The 17,442-nt window shown below is 43.6% G+C and overlaps 1 protein-coding gene across 5 annotated transcripts in view; it reads right to left on the bottom strand.

The window, feature by feature from the left end:
- Positions 1-17,442, bottom strand: part of ASB14 (ankyrin repeat and SOCS box containing 14) — a 117,298-nt gene that overhangs the window by 79,680 nt on the left and 20,176 nt on the right. Inside the window, exon 1 of one of the 5 annotated variants that reach the window (XM_068253709.1) lies at positions 7,785-7,964. The exons of 2 other annotated variants lie outside the window; for them this stretch is intronic. The gene's annotated coding sequence lies outside the window, so the exon portion shown is untranslated. Of the gene's footprint in view, positions 1-6,556; positions 6,677-7,779; positions 7,965-17,442 lie in introns of those variants that run through there. 2 more of the 5 variants (XM_068253710.1, XM_068253711.1) reach the window with 2 other exon arrangements.

A 17,442-nucleotide genomic window follows, 5' to 3' on the forward strand; every position in this document is an offset into this window, starting at 1 on the left:
ACTAGCTCTTTTATTTGAGTGATCATTTATCATAACTATTTGTTTAAATACCCCCTGCAAACCAGTTCATAGCAATTCTACTAACTATATATCAGCTACTTATTGATCGCATAGACTTGTATGCATCCATTGTATCCTCATGTTTTATTGTTGCATGAATTTTTCTACTTGCAATTTTTATATATATTATATACATATTTATTAACCTATATGTTTATTATAATGCTGAACTGTAGCACTAAGCGCCTTTCTTAATGGTTGTAGGCACTTTATTTGGCCTGAGGAAGTGGGCGAGTTCCCACGAAACGCGTTGCCTGTGCTTTTTTTTTTACTAATAAATATCCATTCCTATGTGGGTGTGTCATAATTGAGGTATGCCACCTCATTTATTTATATTTCAGTTGCTTTTAATGTATTTTATTCACCTTGGGCGCCTCTTTACCCCTTTTTATTTGTAGTATAATTTTCTTTTAAGACAGATATTTATTTTAGTACAATAAAAATGCAGTTTTATTTTCATTTTAAAATGACAAAAGCTATTTAAAACTATTTTATTATTTTGATATTTTTAACAAAGTGTATTTTGACAGAATTACAAGTGTGGTTTAATTTTGAAGCAGGGTGAAGCCAAGTAACCCAAAATTACATCACATGACCTAATGGTGGTTCTTTCCGTTGTGCTGTCACAAGACCACCATCAATAAAAAGCTTCACATTTTAGATGTACATAAGGTTTCCCAGAATGATAGCTAAAGTGTATTTAACGTGTACCTGAGACGGTACCCTGTGTTTAATTTACACTTACCTGGGGTTTCCTCCAGCCCCATGAAGGCCATGGACTCCCTCGCCGTCATCCCCAGGTGCTCCGTTCACTTGTAATCGCTCTCGGTAATCTGGACAGTCACAGCCAGTCGTGTGCTGTGCATGTGTGGTCAGGTTGCGCACGCGACTCCACCACGCTCCCATGCCTGGGAGCATTCTACTACTGTGCAGGTGCAGAACACTTCCGGCTGCAGGAGGGAGATTGAGGCTGTGCGCATGGCCGAGCAGCACACATGCGGAAGAACTCAGCTGGCCAGATTACCGGAAGCGATTACAAGTAAACAGAGCGGCTGGAGAGGTTGACGAGGGAGGCCACACATCTCAATGGGGCTGTAGGAAGCCCCAGGTAAGAATAAATATTCCCATTTTGCAGATCTCAGGTTCCCTTTAAACTCTGGGGCCCATATGCAATTAACTTTTTCTCATACGTTTTCTCCTAGGTGATAGTTTCACACCTTGTAAATAAAATGCTTTATAAACCACCTGCAAGCAAGAAAATACTTCAAAATACAATTGATATTACTTTTCCATCTACTTTTTGGTACTTTTTTAATTGCAAGTGCTGAAAAGTTATTTTAAAAAGAAGTTGAAAAATTATCTCCCAGTAGAAAACTCAGGAGAAAAAGTTAATTGCATATGGGCCGGATGTCTTTTTAAATGCAAGGTGTATTTGTGTTGTGCTCTGCAGCAAAATTAGCTACATTAGCCAGGCCTGGATTTACATCACTGGAGCCTATAGGCAGGTATGTCTTGGCACCCTAGAATACACCCTCCATGAACCTACAAACACGAACGGCACCGCAAGTGGGCTGGCTGGATGACATCTCTCTTACTTCCCTTGCACATCATAGGTAGCTACAGGTGCCCCTTAGCATAAGGTATCCAGAAGTACCTCAGTAATAAGTAGCTAAAGGTGACCCCAAATGAAAGGAGATCTTGTCAGTGGAATGCCAAGAGCTAGGTGTGTAACCTCTCATTTACACTCCGCTCGGGACTTTGCATAGGGAAGGAGGAAGGGAGACGCTCAAGGAGGGGAATGAGCCGCCTTTCCATCATCAGGCGCCTGTAGGCACATGCCTACAGTGCCTTATGGTAAATCCGGCCCTGACAGTAGCAATAAAAAGTATGTGAGCTCTTTGGAGTTATATGGACTTCTGCACAAATTGGTCATAAAATGGAAATATCAGAGGAAACCTGAATGCCATGGTAGAGATGGTAGATAAACTCATTTGGAAAGTACAGGATGTTAACAATATAACCATTTGGTTCCCAACTGCTTCTGAGTTAAGTGCTTCTGCCTTAATGGTACCGGATGTTTGCCTGGATTTTGACTACTCTCTGCCTGCAGCCTGCACCGACCCCTGCTTGGGTTTTGACTACTCTCTGCCTGCCGCATGCACCAACCTCTGCCTGGATTCTATTCTCTGTTGGCCACCTGCACCGACCTCTGCCTTGGTTTTGACTACTCTCTGCCTGCCACCTGTACCGACCTCTGCCTGGATTTTGACTACTCTCTGCCTGCCGCCTGCACCGACCTCTGCCTGGATTTCGACTACTCTCTGCCGGCCACCTGCACCAACCTCTGCCTGGATTTTGACTACTCTCTGCCTGCCGCCTGCACCGACCTCTGCCTGGATTGTGACTATTCTCTGCCGGCCGCCTAAGACTGATAGCAAAAAGAATAAAGTCCGAAAGGAATCATGCTTCTACTGCCCCAATTGTAATGTCGCCCTCTGTGCCTGTGCCATTCCCGGTTTCAAAATATACCACACATGTATTAGGTATATATGTACATACTGTATACCTGGTGTCTTATCTGTACAGTTTAACTATTTTTTAAGTTTTTTCCTAAATGTAATTATTTCAACAGTTGTGTTCTAGTCTTTTATTTACAAGACACAAGACAAATAACATTTATATTGCGCTTTTCTCCTTGCGGACTCAAAGCGCCAGAGCAGAGCAGCAGCCACTAGGGCGCGCTCTATTGGCAGTAGCAGTGTAAGGGAGACTTGCCAAAGGTCTCCTACTGAATTAGTGCTGGCTTACTGAACAGGCAGAGCCGAGATTCAAACCCTGGTCTCCTGTGTCAGAGGCAGAGCCCTTAACCATTACACCATCAGCACCAGGCCTTTATTCTGATATATTTTGATGAGTTAAGAATTGGAGGCCTACAATTCTTGAAAAAAATATATCGCTTTTAGAGCCATAAATCCAGACAGAAATGCACCGCCAAGGAGGTTAATTAAAAAAAGATATGCAGAGTTTAGGTACACTTCAAACAAAGACTTTTGGAACAATGGAGTTGATTCACGTACCATTTTAATATTTCCATGTGCAGACAGTGCACAGCAAGATTACCGGTACTTATGCCAGCAGTGCGTTACGCAATAAGAATTAGAAATTAAACTTTACATGGGTTATACTCGCTTTGTCACAGGACGGCATGCATTTGTCATTAGCGTGGTTGTCATTTGTTAGTATGAGTATATAGCTGCCACAGTTGCCTAACATCTCTCATTACAGAACGCTGCTCTTGGACACATTTCTGATTTTTAGTCCAGAGCCGCTGCCTAGTAACATTGTTCTCTGAATGAGGTACAGTGACCTCAACTGAACACCCTATATGTAATGAATCAAAGGAAAGCAAAGGCATAAAGTTCAGAATGATAGTAGTACTTCCCAGGGAATAGCATAACATATACCTTTTTATTTCAACACATATAAAAAATAAAGTACAATAATAAAACCTCTACAAAGAGGAACATAGCCTCCTCTGTGGCCACTTCAATATGTTTAAAGCGGACCCAAACCAAACTTTTTTTTAATTCAAAATATTTAGTTGCAGCACTCTGACACATACAAAGATAAATAAACACTCCTTCAAGCCTATGAGCATTTCAGTGCATACTTTTCACCCTTCTATTTTCATAACTAGGGTTATACAGGTGGCATGTACAAAAATTGGAATTTGCCATGGAGCTGCAGCACACATGCACAAAATGCTCACTTTGGAAGTAGTAGATCAACAAAACTGGTGAATTGGTGCTGCCAGTATTAATTCATATATAAAAAAAGGGGTAGCACAAAGTTGGCCATATGCACCTAGTACATCTCAGTTAGAAAAGTGATGCTTTATTGAACATACAAAATCTGCCGCTATACACCTTTAACGACCAAAACACAGAGTATTAAAACATATTTCTGCGCAGAAATTTAGAACTTTAAAAACCAAGGAGCCATCCCACACATCCCCTAGATCAATGCTCTAGGCCTGTGTGCATGGAGTCTCTCAGGAACTCCTCTGCTCCACTCACGCAGGCCCAGCCCACCCACAACACACACACCGCCCTGCACCATGCATACAGCAGCTGCCTCCCCCTATTGGGGATAAGTCCAATGTTAGTGCGCAGAATGCAGCAAGCAAGCGTTAATAGGGGTAGAGGGGTATAAGCCAGGATACCAATAGATGGAGCACTCTCCCATATATCATCTTATGCATGCTCTATTTGATTATACTTGCAGTATTCCCAGACTTAGGTTAGTTCAGTTTTGCCACTCCTTGGCATGGTGGGAGGAGCCTATCGCCACACCACGCGTATTCAGCGTTCCCCGCTGCCCGCAACACTACAGCCGGAGAGTGCCCGCTAGCCGCGTCCTGGCATAGCTAGGCAAAGCGGAGGCACCTACCATGCGCACACAACCTTGCAGCATCCTAGGCTAACATGGAGAGCCGGTGCGCAGCCAGCACACAGAGACAATCATAATCAAAAAGCCTGATGGCAGTGCGTGGTATGTCCAGCTGATCCCTCAGAGTTGTGAATGGGAATGTCCTGCACTTCACCCCTCCGTGCAATGCATAGACGGTAACTGCCGGAGTACAGTGGATCAGAAGGTGACACAAGATAGAGGAATTATTGCAGCAGTGGAATGGCATGCGGCCAATGGGAGAAGAGCGAAAAGGAGTGGCAAAACTGAACTAACCTAAGTCTGGGAATACTGCAAGTATAATCAAATAGAGCATGCATAAGATGATATATGGGAGAGTGCTCCATCTATTGGTATCCTGGCTTATACCCCTCTACCCCTATTAACGCTTGCTTGCTGCATTCTGCGCACTAACATTGGACTTATCCCCAATAGGGGGAGGCAGCTGCTGTATGCATGGTGCAGGGCGGTGTATGTGTTGTGGGTGGGCTGGGCCTGCGTGAGTGGAGCAGAGGAGTTCCTGAGAGACTCCATGCACACAGGCCTAGAGCATTGATCTAGGGGATGTGTGGGATGGCTCCTTGGTTTTTAATGTTCTAAATTTCTGCGCAGAAATATGTTTTAATACTCTGTGTTTTGGTCGTTAAAGGTGTATAGCGGCAGATTTTGTATGTTCAATAAAGCATCACTTTTCTAACTGAGATGTACTAGGTGCATATGGCCACCTTTGTGCTACCCCTTTTTATACAGGTGGCAGCCATTTGCAATTCCTCCTTTGCTGGACACTACCTACTCCAGCATTTTGCCGGATTCTGTCTCGGCAATTTGAAAGGAAGGGAGGGGTTTCTCCAATAAATGTAAAATATTTTATATTTATCATCATGCAGCTGAAAAAAGGCTATTTATTATTATCATTTAGAAAATACATTTTATTTCTGAAATCTTGTATTTTTAATATGGGTCCACTTTAAGCTCGAGCAATCAATCAAAAATTGGCCTGTCTCTAAGACATTGTTGGTTGTTCAAACAAACATCTGGTACCATAGTTCCATAAACTTACTACTGCAATGTGACTTTTTGCATTAAAATGCAGTCATAAAGTTGCACCACAACACACCACTGTGAACTTAGCGTTCTGTTTGTGATGTTTGCAGTTTGTTCCAGTCATTGGGGTATCCTTCGATTGCTCAGCTGGTAGAGCGAAGGACTGTAGATCGACAAAATGTTGAGAAAACTGTAATCCTTATGTCGCTGGTTCGATTCCGGCTCGAAGGAATTGTTCCGGTCATTGCTGAACATATTAGTCTTAAAGGAACCCTGAGCTCAGGCTAAAAACTCAAATTTGGACTTGCCTGGGGTTCCCACCAGCCTCCAGTAGCCCGCAAGGTCTCCCAGCGTCCTCCTGGCTGATCTCCTAGTCCTGCTGGTAGCTCAAATAATAGGCAGCTTCGGCCTGAAGTCACCACGCTGGCCAGCATGACAGTCCTGCACATGTGCGGTTCAGTCTTAGAGAACTGCGCATGTGCAGGACTCTCATGCCCTGCCGGCGTGATGACGCATAGCATGCATGGTGAAGGTGCGCACAGGTGACTTCAGGCCGAAGTCACCAATTAATGGATCCGACAGCAGGACCGGGAGAGGAGCCAGGAGGATGGGGAGGGGGGACACCTCACAGGCTACGGGGTGAGGCGGGGAGGGGAGGATGCTGGACGAAGACCCAGGTAAGTCCAAATTGCTTTTTTAGCCTGAGCTCATGGTCCCTTTATTTTTATCACCCTAATTAGTGTTAGTTCACCCTCAATTGACTAGGCATATTGGACCATAATTCAGCAAGCAGAATTGACCAGTTTGGTCTTGCAGTGAATCAGCCCCAATCTTGCTTAGCACAACCCTAACATTTAAGATCGCCATGTGGCAGGCTTAGGCAACAAAGAGGAAGTACAAGGGGCAATCAAATGGTTTTGTCTAATCGAATGTCAACTTGAAAAAAATAATTATTTAATGTATAGCTACTAACAAGTTGACATACCATTGCATTCCAGGTTCTGGAGGTGTATTTAGCTTTCAGAGACAGCAAAGGTACGATTTGCACTAAATTTATTGCTTTGCTTGAGGGCCTGTATGGTCTTAATCCAGCTCTGGATGAACATGTACCGGGAATCAAGGAAAACAATACCTGTTTTAGGAAGCCCTGCAACATTCCAATTCTGAAAACAGTGTAGAGGAATCTCTCTTAATATTCGGTACAGGTGGGGATGGCCTTATGGTAGATATGTGCATCGGAAATCACTTACCAGAGCTATTCAATTCTTGAAGCTGCTTTACTGCATCCTCTGCACAGCTCCAGATACATCACGTGACCTTATGCGGTTCAGGTGACACTCATCGGAAGTTTCCATGAGCATGCAGCATGCAGCAGGCAGCTATAAATTGAAAAGGACTGGCACCTGGAGCTCTGGTAAGTGGATTTCACTGTGTGCTGCTCTGCATTAATAAGAGAAAGGGAGAGAGTCACACCCCCATGGCTCACTCACTAACGACTGGTTAGTTGAGACTGCTGATTGGTAGAGTCCCAGATAACCTGGACTCTGCCGTAGATAATAGAAATGCTAACCTGAGACATTGTCATGTATGAGTCAGGCAAAGTGCCTTCTTAGAAGTTATTAAAGGGTACCTGAAGTGACAATATGAAGAGATAAAACTTGTATGTATAAAAATAAACCTACGGTATGTTGTACTTGGAACCTGCCTGTTGCTTTAAGGGGTAATAAAAGAGAGCTGTTAATATGCTACCAGTTTCTTTACCACCAGATGAAGCCGACTGCAGGTCAATTTTTCCTGGTACCACATAAGAGGTCATGAAACCTGTGTGTGGCTTTGGCAAACATTCCTGACAGTAAATCATAATTCTGTATAGGAGCTGAAAAAACACAAATAAAAAGCAGTGGATGCTGGTGAGACAGTTTAATCCTCAAGCCTCAAAATAGTTCTGGAAATGCCTTTAAGTAAACCTGAATTTACAAATAGCCTGATGGGATATATACGTCCATCCTACCAGCATACACTGGACAACACAAAAGACTTGTTCTCTTGCATAATTTTGACAATCTGGAAATCAGTGCATAAATATAAGGTAACCAATGACCATTTCATCTGTTTGGTTTCTGTGGCTTGTTCTAATTTGCAATTTACCCACCATTAGCCCCACTTGATTAATGTTTTTCTAAGCTTCAGTAAACTAGTAATTCTTACCTTACCTATCAGTATTGGACGGATCCCAGAATCTTGATAATCCGCTTAGTTGATTACTTCACATGTTCATGTGGTCAAAACAAAAAATGGTTTAAAAGGAGGCCAATAGTTCACCCCTTAGCATGAACGTGTGTTTGTTTAGCTGCAGACATCTCTGCAGGCTTCACTGGTGACCTATAAATACTGGATCATGGGACAGTCTGCCTCCCCTCACGTGGGTGAGCTATGTTTGGTAACACAATCAGGTGGATTACAGCAGAGGAATTAGAAGAGGCTGCAGATCCTGCACTCTAAATGCAATGGGACCATGATATCATTATACAGAGGCAAAAGTGCATCATCATCATCATAAGGATCTATACAACAAATACAAGCATTTGCCGTTTATAATTCATCTCTCTGACTTATTGAATAGGGCATTAGAAATAGCTGCAAATGATGTGCAAACAACAGTAACGAATGAATGCAGAATGCATGTTATTGATGACAGTTAACTGAACAATGATGTCTGCATGGAGCAAGTGTATGATTGATTTGATTGATTGGAGTAAATGATGTGCATCACTACACTTTATATACAATATATAGTCAATTATAATATATAGTCAAGTATATCTGAGCATTGGGCATACAGTCAATGAATGAAAAGTATGCTTCAGTCACGGTTAACACGCATGCTTTGCGATAACGCACTGCATGCAGTTCGTTACAATGCTGCAGTGTGGTGCATTGCAGTGTAGCAAGCCATGTTACAAAGGGGCTGTTAAATGGAACCTAAATTATATGGATTTTAATACTTTTAGCCACAGCCCCTCAACAAGCATGCAGATCAGGTGCTCTGACTGAAGTCACACTGGATTAGCTGCATGCTTGTTTCAGGTGTGTGATTCAGCTACTACTGCAGCCAAAGAGACCAGTAGGACTGACAAACAACTGGTATTGTTTAAAAGGAAACATCCATATCCCTTCTCAGTTAAGGTTCCCTTTAAACAGCTCCTCAATGCACCACTGTGAAAGTAGCCTAATGCTGGGAATACACCATTAGATTTTGTATTAGATAAATGGTTCAATAAATAATTTCCGACATGTTCGTTCTCATTTTCGATCATTTTCCTGATCGATTTCTCATAGAAGTGAATGGAAATTGATAAGAAAAGATAGGAAAATTGATCGGAAAATCGATCGGAAATAAGATTGGACAGTAAATCGACTGAGAAATCTCACCGTGTATTCCCAGCATTCCCGTAACAAGTACATACCCTGGAGCAACAATAGCTTAAATATGAAGTTTCACCACAAAAATCGGCCATACAGAGCCCCCTGATGATCCATTTGAGAAAAGGAATAGATTTCTCATGGGAAAGGGGGTATCAGCTACTGAATGGGATGAAGTTCAATTCTTGATTAGGGTTTCTCTTTAAGTGGAATCCTTTAGTGTGTGCGAGACACAAACTTTGTATATTGAGTAAGCCAAGCTGTGCCCTACTGGACTTCGTTTGCGCTGTGTTACAAATGAGTAACAATGAGATATCATTGTGTTGTGTTGCATGCATTGCCAAAATAGTCTGTTTTTGAAATCCAATGCAATGCGCCATATGGGGTTCAGTGTGAACTTAAGCTTTGTGTCCATAAATGTCACTCCTCAACCCGAATTTACATGCCAGTCTGTTGTGCCAGCTTCTGCTTCTTGACACTTTACAATTTCTGTCACCATAGGCCTCATTCTTCATAGTGGTGCATTGTGGTGCGATGTAATGGCCGCTTTGTAACATAGCTTACCGCACTGCAATGCACTTTTTATTTCCGCTGCATTCCTGTTATACAGCCAACTCAACACAACGTCCCACTGTGAGCATGGCCTTAAATATTAGTTGATGTGAAACAAATATGCACAGAACGATTGATGAGTTTGTATTGAAAATGCCACTTACTTGTGTGCTGATGTTCTTTGAATGGCTGCAGTTTACATTTTCCCAGTGAAATTTGTATTCGTCTCCGCCCACTGATGACCCAGCGTTGCCTGGGTATGTATTTGGCTGCGCCCACTTTTTCTAACCCTTACACACAATTACTTAAAGTTTGTGAGCTTTGCGGTCTTTGGCATCAATAATTTACATTGAAATGAAACACATCAGATTGGCTGTTTGTGGCTCCACCGCCTTTTCTGAATTTGAACCCCAGTCAACCAATGGCCAACTGTACCAGGTTTGAGGCTTGTGCCACTAACAGTGCAAGAATGACAGCAATGAAATATTCCCCTTGAAAATCAATAGGTGAATTTTGTTTGGCTTTTGTAGGCTCCACCCACTGTTCTGAATATTAATCCCAGTCACCCAGTGACCAACTGTGCAAAGTTTGAGAACCCTAACATTAACAGTGTAAGAAAGGCTGCGGTTTAAATTTTACCATTGAAATTTGTATTTGTCTTCACCCACTTTTTGGTTATGGGGATAAAAAGTATCCTATATTTTATTCCAGGTAATGTACTAATATGTGTGCCAAATTTCATTCAAGTCTGTTCAGCCATTGTTGCGTCATTGAGTAACAAACATCCAAACTTTTGCATTTATAATATTAGTGAGATTTCAGATCCAACTTGCACAGGTGGGGGAGTAAATTCTTTTTATTTATTTATTTTTTTTTTTGCGTTGTTTGGTACCTTTTGAAATTTCCTACAAGATGTACAGTCCTACTGACACAATCTATCTAATTCTAAAATACCTAGGCCTTCTCAAAGGACTAGAGAACATGATCTGCGCATGGAGGAAAAACGTTTTAGCCATTTATTTAGGAAAGGGTTCTTTACAGTAAGAGTGATTAAGATGTGGAATGCATTGCCACATGAAGTAGTTATGGCAACTTCTATACCTGCATTCAAAGGGGGCTTAGATGCTTTCCTTGCGTTGAAAGACATCCATGGCTACAATTACTAGGTAATGCCCAATGATGTTGATCCAGGGATTTTATCTGATTAGCATCTGGAGTCGGGAAGGAATTTTTTCCCTTTTGGGGCTAATTGGACCATGACTTGTAAGGGTTTTTTGCCTTCCTCTGGATCAACAGGGATATGTGAGGGAGCAGGCTGGTGTTGTACTCTGTTCTCTGGTTGAACTCGATGGACGCATGTCTTTTTTCAACCCAAATAACTAACTATGTAAATGGGGACTGCCATTGCTTATAATATAATGCATTGTATGTGTAGTACAGATAAGAAATAGAAAATTAGTAGCAAAGAACAGTCTCATATTTCCAGACCAGTACAGGAAGAGTTAAGAAACTTCAATTGCTATCTATGCAAAAAAGCTGCTCTGAGCTCTCTGACCCAACTTGGGTCAGAGACAGTCCAATTTTTTAAAGCAATTATACATCAAAGAAACAGTAAGACACAGCTACAGATAAGGTTTTACTGCAGGGAAATTCAAAGGGTAATTAGCTCTGCTCTGTTTCATAGTTTCAAATGTAGTGGTTTGTAATCGCAAATATGATTGAATGATGCAATTTTATAATAAAAAGCTATATACCCATATTTTGCGCTGTATAAGACGCTCCGGAATATAAGACGCACCTAGGTTAAGAGGGCAAAAACCAGGGAAAAAAAAAAATACTAAACCTGGTGCGTCCATATTCCCGGAGCGCCTTGTACATGTTATCCCTCAAATGGTAGCCTCCTGTGTCCCCCATGTATCCTCCATGTCTGCCCCATGTGTCCTGTGTCCCCATGTCTCCCCCATGTGTCCGCATGTCTGCCCCATGTGTCCTCCTGTCTCTTATGTGCCCCCCAAGGTCCGCCTGTCACCCCCATGCATATTCCCATTACCCCACCATGTCTCCTCCTGTCTCTTCCATCTCCTCCATGGTCCTCCTGTCACCCCCATCATGTCTCCTCCTGTCCCTTCTGTCTCCCCCACGGTCCTCCTGTCACCTCCATGTATCCTGTCTCCCCCATGGTCCTTTTGTAACCCCCCACCATGTCACCTGCCGTGTCTTAAGTCCCACTATGGTCCTTCTGTCTCCCACATGTGTCCGCGGCCCCCCCGCATGTGTCCGCGCCCTCCCCCCCCGCATGTGTCCGCTACCTCCCCGTGTTGTCTGTCCCCCCGGGTGTTTCCGCCCCCTTCCCTTGTGTGGTCTGGCCCCCCTGGGTGTTTAGCGGCAGCTGCTTACCTCTTCCATCATGCCCACGTGGACTGCAGACCTCCGGCTTCTGTGTGCGGACTGAAGAACTCCGGTGTTCTGGCAATCGCTGGACCCCAAATTACTTCTCCCTCCTAGTTGCTATGCCTTGGACGGGGGAATAGTATTTAACACAGGTGGGAATTTCAGTAGCAGCAGGGTAAGCTGTTATTTGGCTCGCCCTGTGCCCAGCTCACTGGCGGTGTACTAATATGTACGCAACATAAGAGCAGTATGGTCTTTATTCAAGTCCCTTTTCACCCTAGGTTTTCTCCTAGGAGATCATTTTTAATTTTTCAGCACAACAATTGAAAAAATACCAAAAAGCAGGTGAAATAGTGATGTCAAAATTATTCTGAGGATTTTCTTGCTGGCTGGTGGCTTAAAAGTAATTTTATTGGGGGCGTGTCCACTGCGCAGTCACGCTGGACGTGTAAGTTCACGAGCTCCGCAAGAGATACCACAAAAAGCAGCCAAAAAGCACTCCAGAGTGGGCGATTGTTTCTCCATCCTACACCACACCATGTCGGAAACCCCGATGGACACGGAGGCCAGCATGAAGCGGAAGAAAATCCCAGAGATATTCGCAGGCATGCGCTAACAGCAAAGATGGCGGAGGGGGGGGGGGGAAGGAATACAGCGACGGCTTCAAGCAAAGCGGATTCCGGAGGACTCTAATGCATTTCTTGTTAAGCAGAAAAAAGGGTGCCTGATAAATATTGTGAACAACATTAGAACATTAAAGTTTTTGAAATAGGTTATCGTTTTAGAAGCTTGCAACATAGTTATTGTCATAATATTTAGTTTGTATGTACATATTTTACGTTATCAAATATATTATCATTTCTATGTGTGTAAGGGTGTTGGTGCCTGACCCTAACCACTCACCCAGCACAAACGGGGGGGGGGGGGGGGGGGGGGGAGGGGGGAGTAAGAGATGGGCACCATACGGGGGCGGTTAGGGTTAGTTACCAACGGGGGTTGGTTGGGCACCACCCGGGGTGTGGTTAGGTTAGGACACCACCAGCAGGGGATTCTGTGTGAGAGTAGGGTTGGGTTAAGCTGTATTGTTGAAATATGTAACGATTTTAACATTAAGATCTTTTCATTATTATCTCCCGTCGGTTTTAAAATGGTATTTATCATTAACCAATTTCATTAACAATCCTTATCGTTTAGATTTTGTTAAAGAGTAACTGTTAGCCCCAAAAATGAAATTTAAATCTCTATTGCAAGGTTTTATTTACTTTTTAAGGGAGCCAAAAAGGCAATGCAGAAGTTAAAAATCAATCTAATTTTTTTACTATGTAGCCTTTTCCCCAGGACGCAAAGCCGCATAACAGATACTGCTGAGCATGCAGAGCATGCCCATGTCTGCCCGACCCCCCTCCCCCCCCCAGGACCAGGTGCCGATATATTATCACCCCAAACAGCTGACACGGAGAGAGAGCGGGAGCGGAGTACATCTACACACTTCCAGCGCCGCCACCGCAGAGCAGCCGCCGCCGAGTCACATATGAGAGAATCACGAGCAGGAGAGAGATGCACGGCGGCGGCTGCTCTGCGGTGGCAGCGCTGGAAGTGTGTAGATGTACTCCGCTCCCGCTCTCTCTCCATGTCAGCTGTTTGGGGTGAGAATATATCGGCAACTGGTCCTGGGGGGGAGAGGGGGGTTGGGCAGACATGGGCATGCTCAGCAGTATCTGTTATGCGGCTTTGCGTCCTGGGGAAAAGGCTACATAGTAAAAAAATTAGATTGATTTTTAACTTCTGCATTGCCTTTTTTGCTCCCTTAAAAAGTAAATAAAACATTGCAATAGAGATTTAAATTTCATTTTTGGGGCTAACAGTTACTCTTTAACCACCAGCACCAATTCGTTATCCAGCCGGGCCGTGCTGCTGACAAGCAGTATAGTGAGCTGCTGTCAGCAGTTTGTGTAAAAGAGCCATAAATGACATGAACTATTCAGTACTAGTATTCAATGGTTTTGGTGCTCAAATTCAGGACCAATTGGTTTGCATTTAGTACTGTTTTACCAACTAACAGCAGGATGGACTGCATTTGATTTAGCCCTGATACTTCCTGATTCCAAGCTGCAAGGAGGAAGTAACAGCTATACAGAATGTGCCCAGTCCTGCTGTCCAGTGCTGAAATGGTGCTGAATGCGGGTATTCAAGGTCCAAATCACATGACCCCAAATTCCAACACTACTATTCAATACAATCTTGTGCTATGGTATATTATAGAAGTTAATATGTGAAAACTGCATGTGCATTTTTTCAATAGTTTCAGAGATTGAAGAAAATGTAATAAAGTAAAAGGGGAAATTAAAGTAAAGTGAGATAAAGGTAAGCCAGTGAAGCTATTCATCATATAGACCTGAAAAGTCAACGTTGAGGCTTGACAATCCAGGGATTCCTTCTGCCCCATTACAAATAATATTCATTTACATATTATACTCTTCGGTATAGCTCTTCAGAACAAAAAAAAGAAAAAGTATTTTTGACTCATTTTTTTTCCTGTAGGTACATTATCATTCTGTTTTTATTTCACAAATTCTTACTTCAGGATCACTCAGCCATACTATCGCAGAAAAAAAACATACGTAAGTAGATAAATACTTGTTCTACTTACATAACATATGTATTGCACTTACCACGCTTTGACCATTTTGAAGCAAATCCTGATGTCATTTTCTCCCTTACTCTGCCTGATTGTGCATGCAATGCCCTCCCTTCACTATAGAAAGTGCATTGCCTCAGCATGAAAAATATTGGCCAATCAGAGAGGAACAGAGGTGTGGGATGGGAAACCAGTAGGGAAAGAGGCTTCAGCCAATCAGGCTGCATTAGTTAAAGGGCACCTTAACTGAACGGGGGTAAAGAGTTTCACTTACCTGGGGCTATTACCTGCCCCCTGCAGCAGTCCTGTGCCCTCGGAGCCGCTCTGGAATCCTCCGGTCCCCCGCTGTCACTTTAGTTTCGTTTTTGACGACTCACCAGTCGGCCGGCCGCAATGCGTATTATTGGACGCATTTCCTACTACAATTAGCACTGTTGCTGACCGCAACGCGTACAAAAATACGCGTTTACGCAAGCGTAGATATGTGGCAATGCGTATCTTTGTACGCGTTGCGGTCCGCAACAGCGCTAATTGCAGTAGGGAATGCATCCAATAATACGCATGGCGGCCGGCCGACTGGTGAGTCGTCAAAAACGAAACTAAGTGACAGCGGGGGACCGGAGGATTCCAGAGCGGCTCCGAGGGCACAGGACTGCTGCAGGGGGCTGGTAATAGCCCCAGGTAATTGAAACTCTTTACCCCCCGTTCAGTTAAGGTTCCCTTTAAGTCTGAGGGGAAAGTAGAGAAGCATAAAAGGACAACCCAGCATGCCCTGCAACTTCCTTTGTGTGTACCAAATAAGAGTCAGGTAAACTGGGGAATGATCATTTATCAACAAGAAAAGTAATAGTGATTTTAACTTTTGGATTGCCTGGTGAGCAACCTGTACTGTAAAAAATTCCCCTGGGGGGTACTCACCTCAGTAGAGGGGAAGCCTCTGGACCCTATTGAGGCTTCCCCCGTCCTCCTGTGTCCCACGGCGTTCTTGCTGCAGCCCACGGAATGCACAGGCGACAATTGTCAGGCTGTGCAATATTTACCTTTTCGGGCTCCAGCGGGGGCGCTGTTGCGGTTCTTCCCACGGAAATAGGCGAAAATAGCCGATCTCCGTCGGGTCCGCTCTACTGCGCAGGCGCATGACTTGCGCATGCACAGTACAGTGGCCCGACAGAGATTGGCTATTTGCGCCTATCTCTGTGCAGAGAGCGGATACTGCGCCTGCGCTGGAGCCAAGGAGGTAAATATTTACATCGCCGCCGCTCCGGGAGGATTTTCACCGCCGCCGTGGGACCGAGGAGGACGGGGGAAGTCTCAATAGGATCCGGAGGCTACCCCCACACGAGGCGAGTACCCTCCAGGGGAAGTTTTTTTCATTACAGATGTTCCAGATAAAAATAAAGGATTTTAGATTTTATGCTCGACAGTTACACTCGGTGGCATAAAATAAAGAAGTTAGATACTAACTTAAGAAGAGGGGAGACTCTGGATTCTACAGAAGCTTCCAACATTCTTCTCCAGTCCAGTCCACCTCTGCTGCTCCGGACCTGGACAGTATAGTCACACTCGTACCCAGAGGGTACAGCTCTTTGTCCGCGTGTGGCAACAGTAAATGACAGGAGGACGAGGGAAGCCTCTGGAAGATTCTAGGTTTTTTTTATGCTGTCTTGGGTACACTTTAAGAGGAGTAGCATATTGTATCATTTAGGCAGAGGTCACAATTGTTAGAAATCGTGCAATTTGTGATTTCCAGAAAACACAATCACTGCACATGTGATGTATTTCACGCCAGTTTTACACATTTTTGCATTGCGATGCTTCTGCTGTATCCCACTGCAACTGATAAGCCGACAATCATATGACCCTGTGGCAGAGTGTGCCGACAGAGTCATATGCATAGGCACGCCCCCTGCTCAGTGATGTACTCTCTGCTGGGAAGGAAACTCCTCACTGGGATTCCCATCGGTCTGTGCATGCATGCTGCAATGCACTGCACTCCGGCATTTACACTTACTGTGCTGCCCATAGACTTCCATTGACCCAAGCATGTAAAACGCGGTGCTTGCAGTAAACGTGCTGCTGCCCCGCCCCTAGAAAAATCGTAAGACCTTGCACAAAAAATTCTGTCAGAAAAATGCAAACACAGATTCATGCATGCGGGAAAATCATGCAGAAAGCACTAGAAAAATATGGCCAGCCCCTCACAAATAAATTCCTTGCTAAATTCCACCTGAATTATTTTAATTGTAAACTAGAGAGAAATCCAATCTCCACATACAGATAGCACAAGGAAGTTGCAACTCCTGTAAAAACATATGTTTACTGTTTACCCAGCTGACAGGAAGCCCGTAACGTTGATCCATTACATCTCTTAGCAGCCAATAATTTCCATGGACGTGTCTCACGCCTATAGATTCTACAACACAAGTACTGCTGCCAAAGCTTCTCAATTGCATCTCTCCTTTTAGACTAGATGTCTTGTAGGCAAGTCAATATCCGTATTGATTTACGTGTATTGTTTAAATATTTATGTCATTGTGATAGCTTCTGTATGTTTTTGGTTTGTACAGTGCTGTGGGGAATTTAGTGCTACATAAATGAATAATAATATAATAATAAGCAGAACGTCTACATTGCAGCACTGTTCATAAAACGTCCCATTGTTTAAAGCCCTAGTTCGCTGTACCAGATTTGTCTTTGCTAGTAAAAGTGAATAGAAGGCTGTGCCATTATTACTCACACAGTTTTAATATTTGATACGTCTATTCCAGAGAAATTTCCTGTGGGAAACGCCAGTCACACGACCCACAGATCCACACACACAAAGTATGGAATTGAAAGGTGAGAGGGGATTCACTCTCAGTTATCAC

The sequence above is a fragment of the Hyperolius riggenbachi genome, chromosome 9 (assembly GCF_040937935.1).
Source record: "Hyperolius riggenbachi isolate aHypRig1 chromosome 9, aHypRig1.pri, whole genome shotgun sequence".
Lineage (NCBI taxonomy): Eukaryota > Metazoa > Chordata > Amphibia > Anura > Hyperoliidae > Hyperolius > Hyperolius riggenbachi.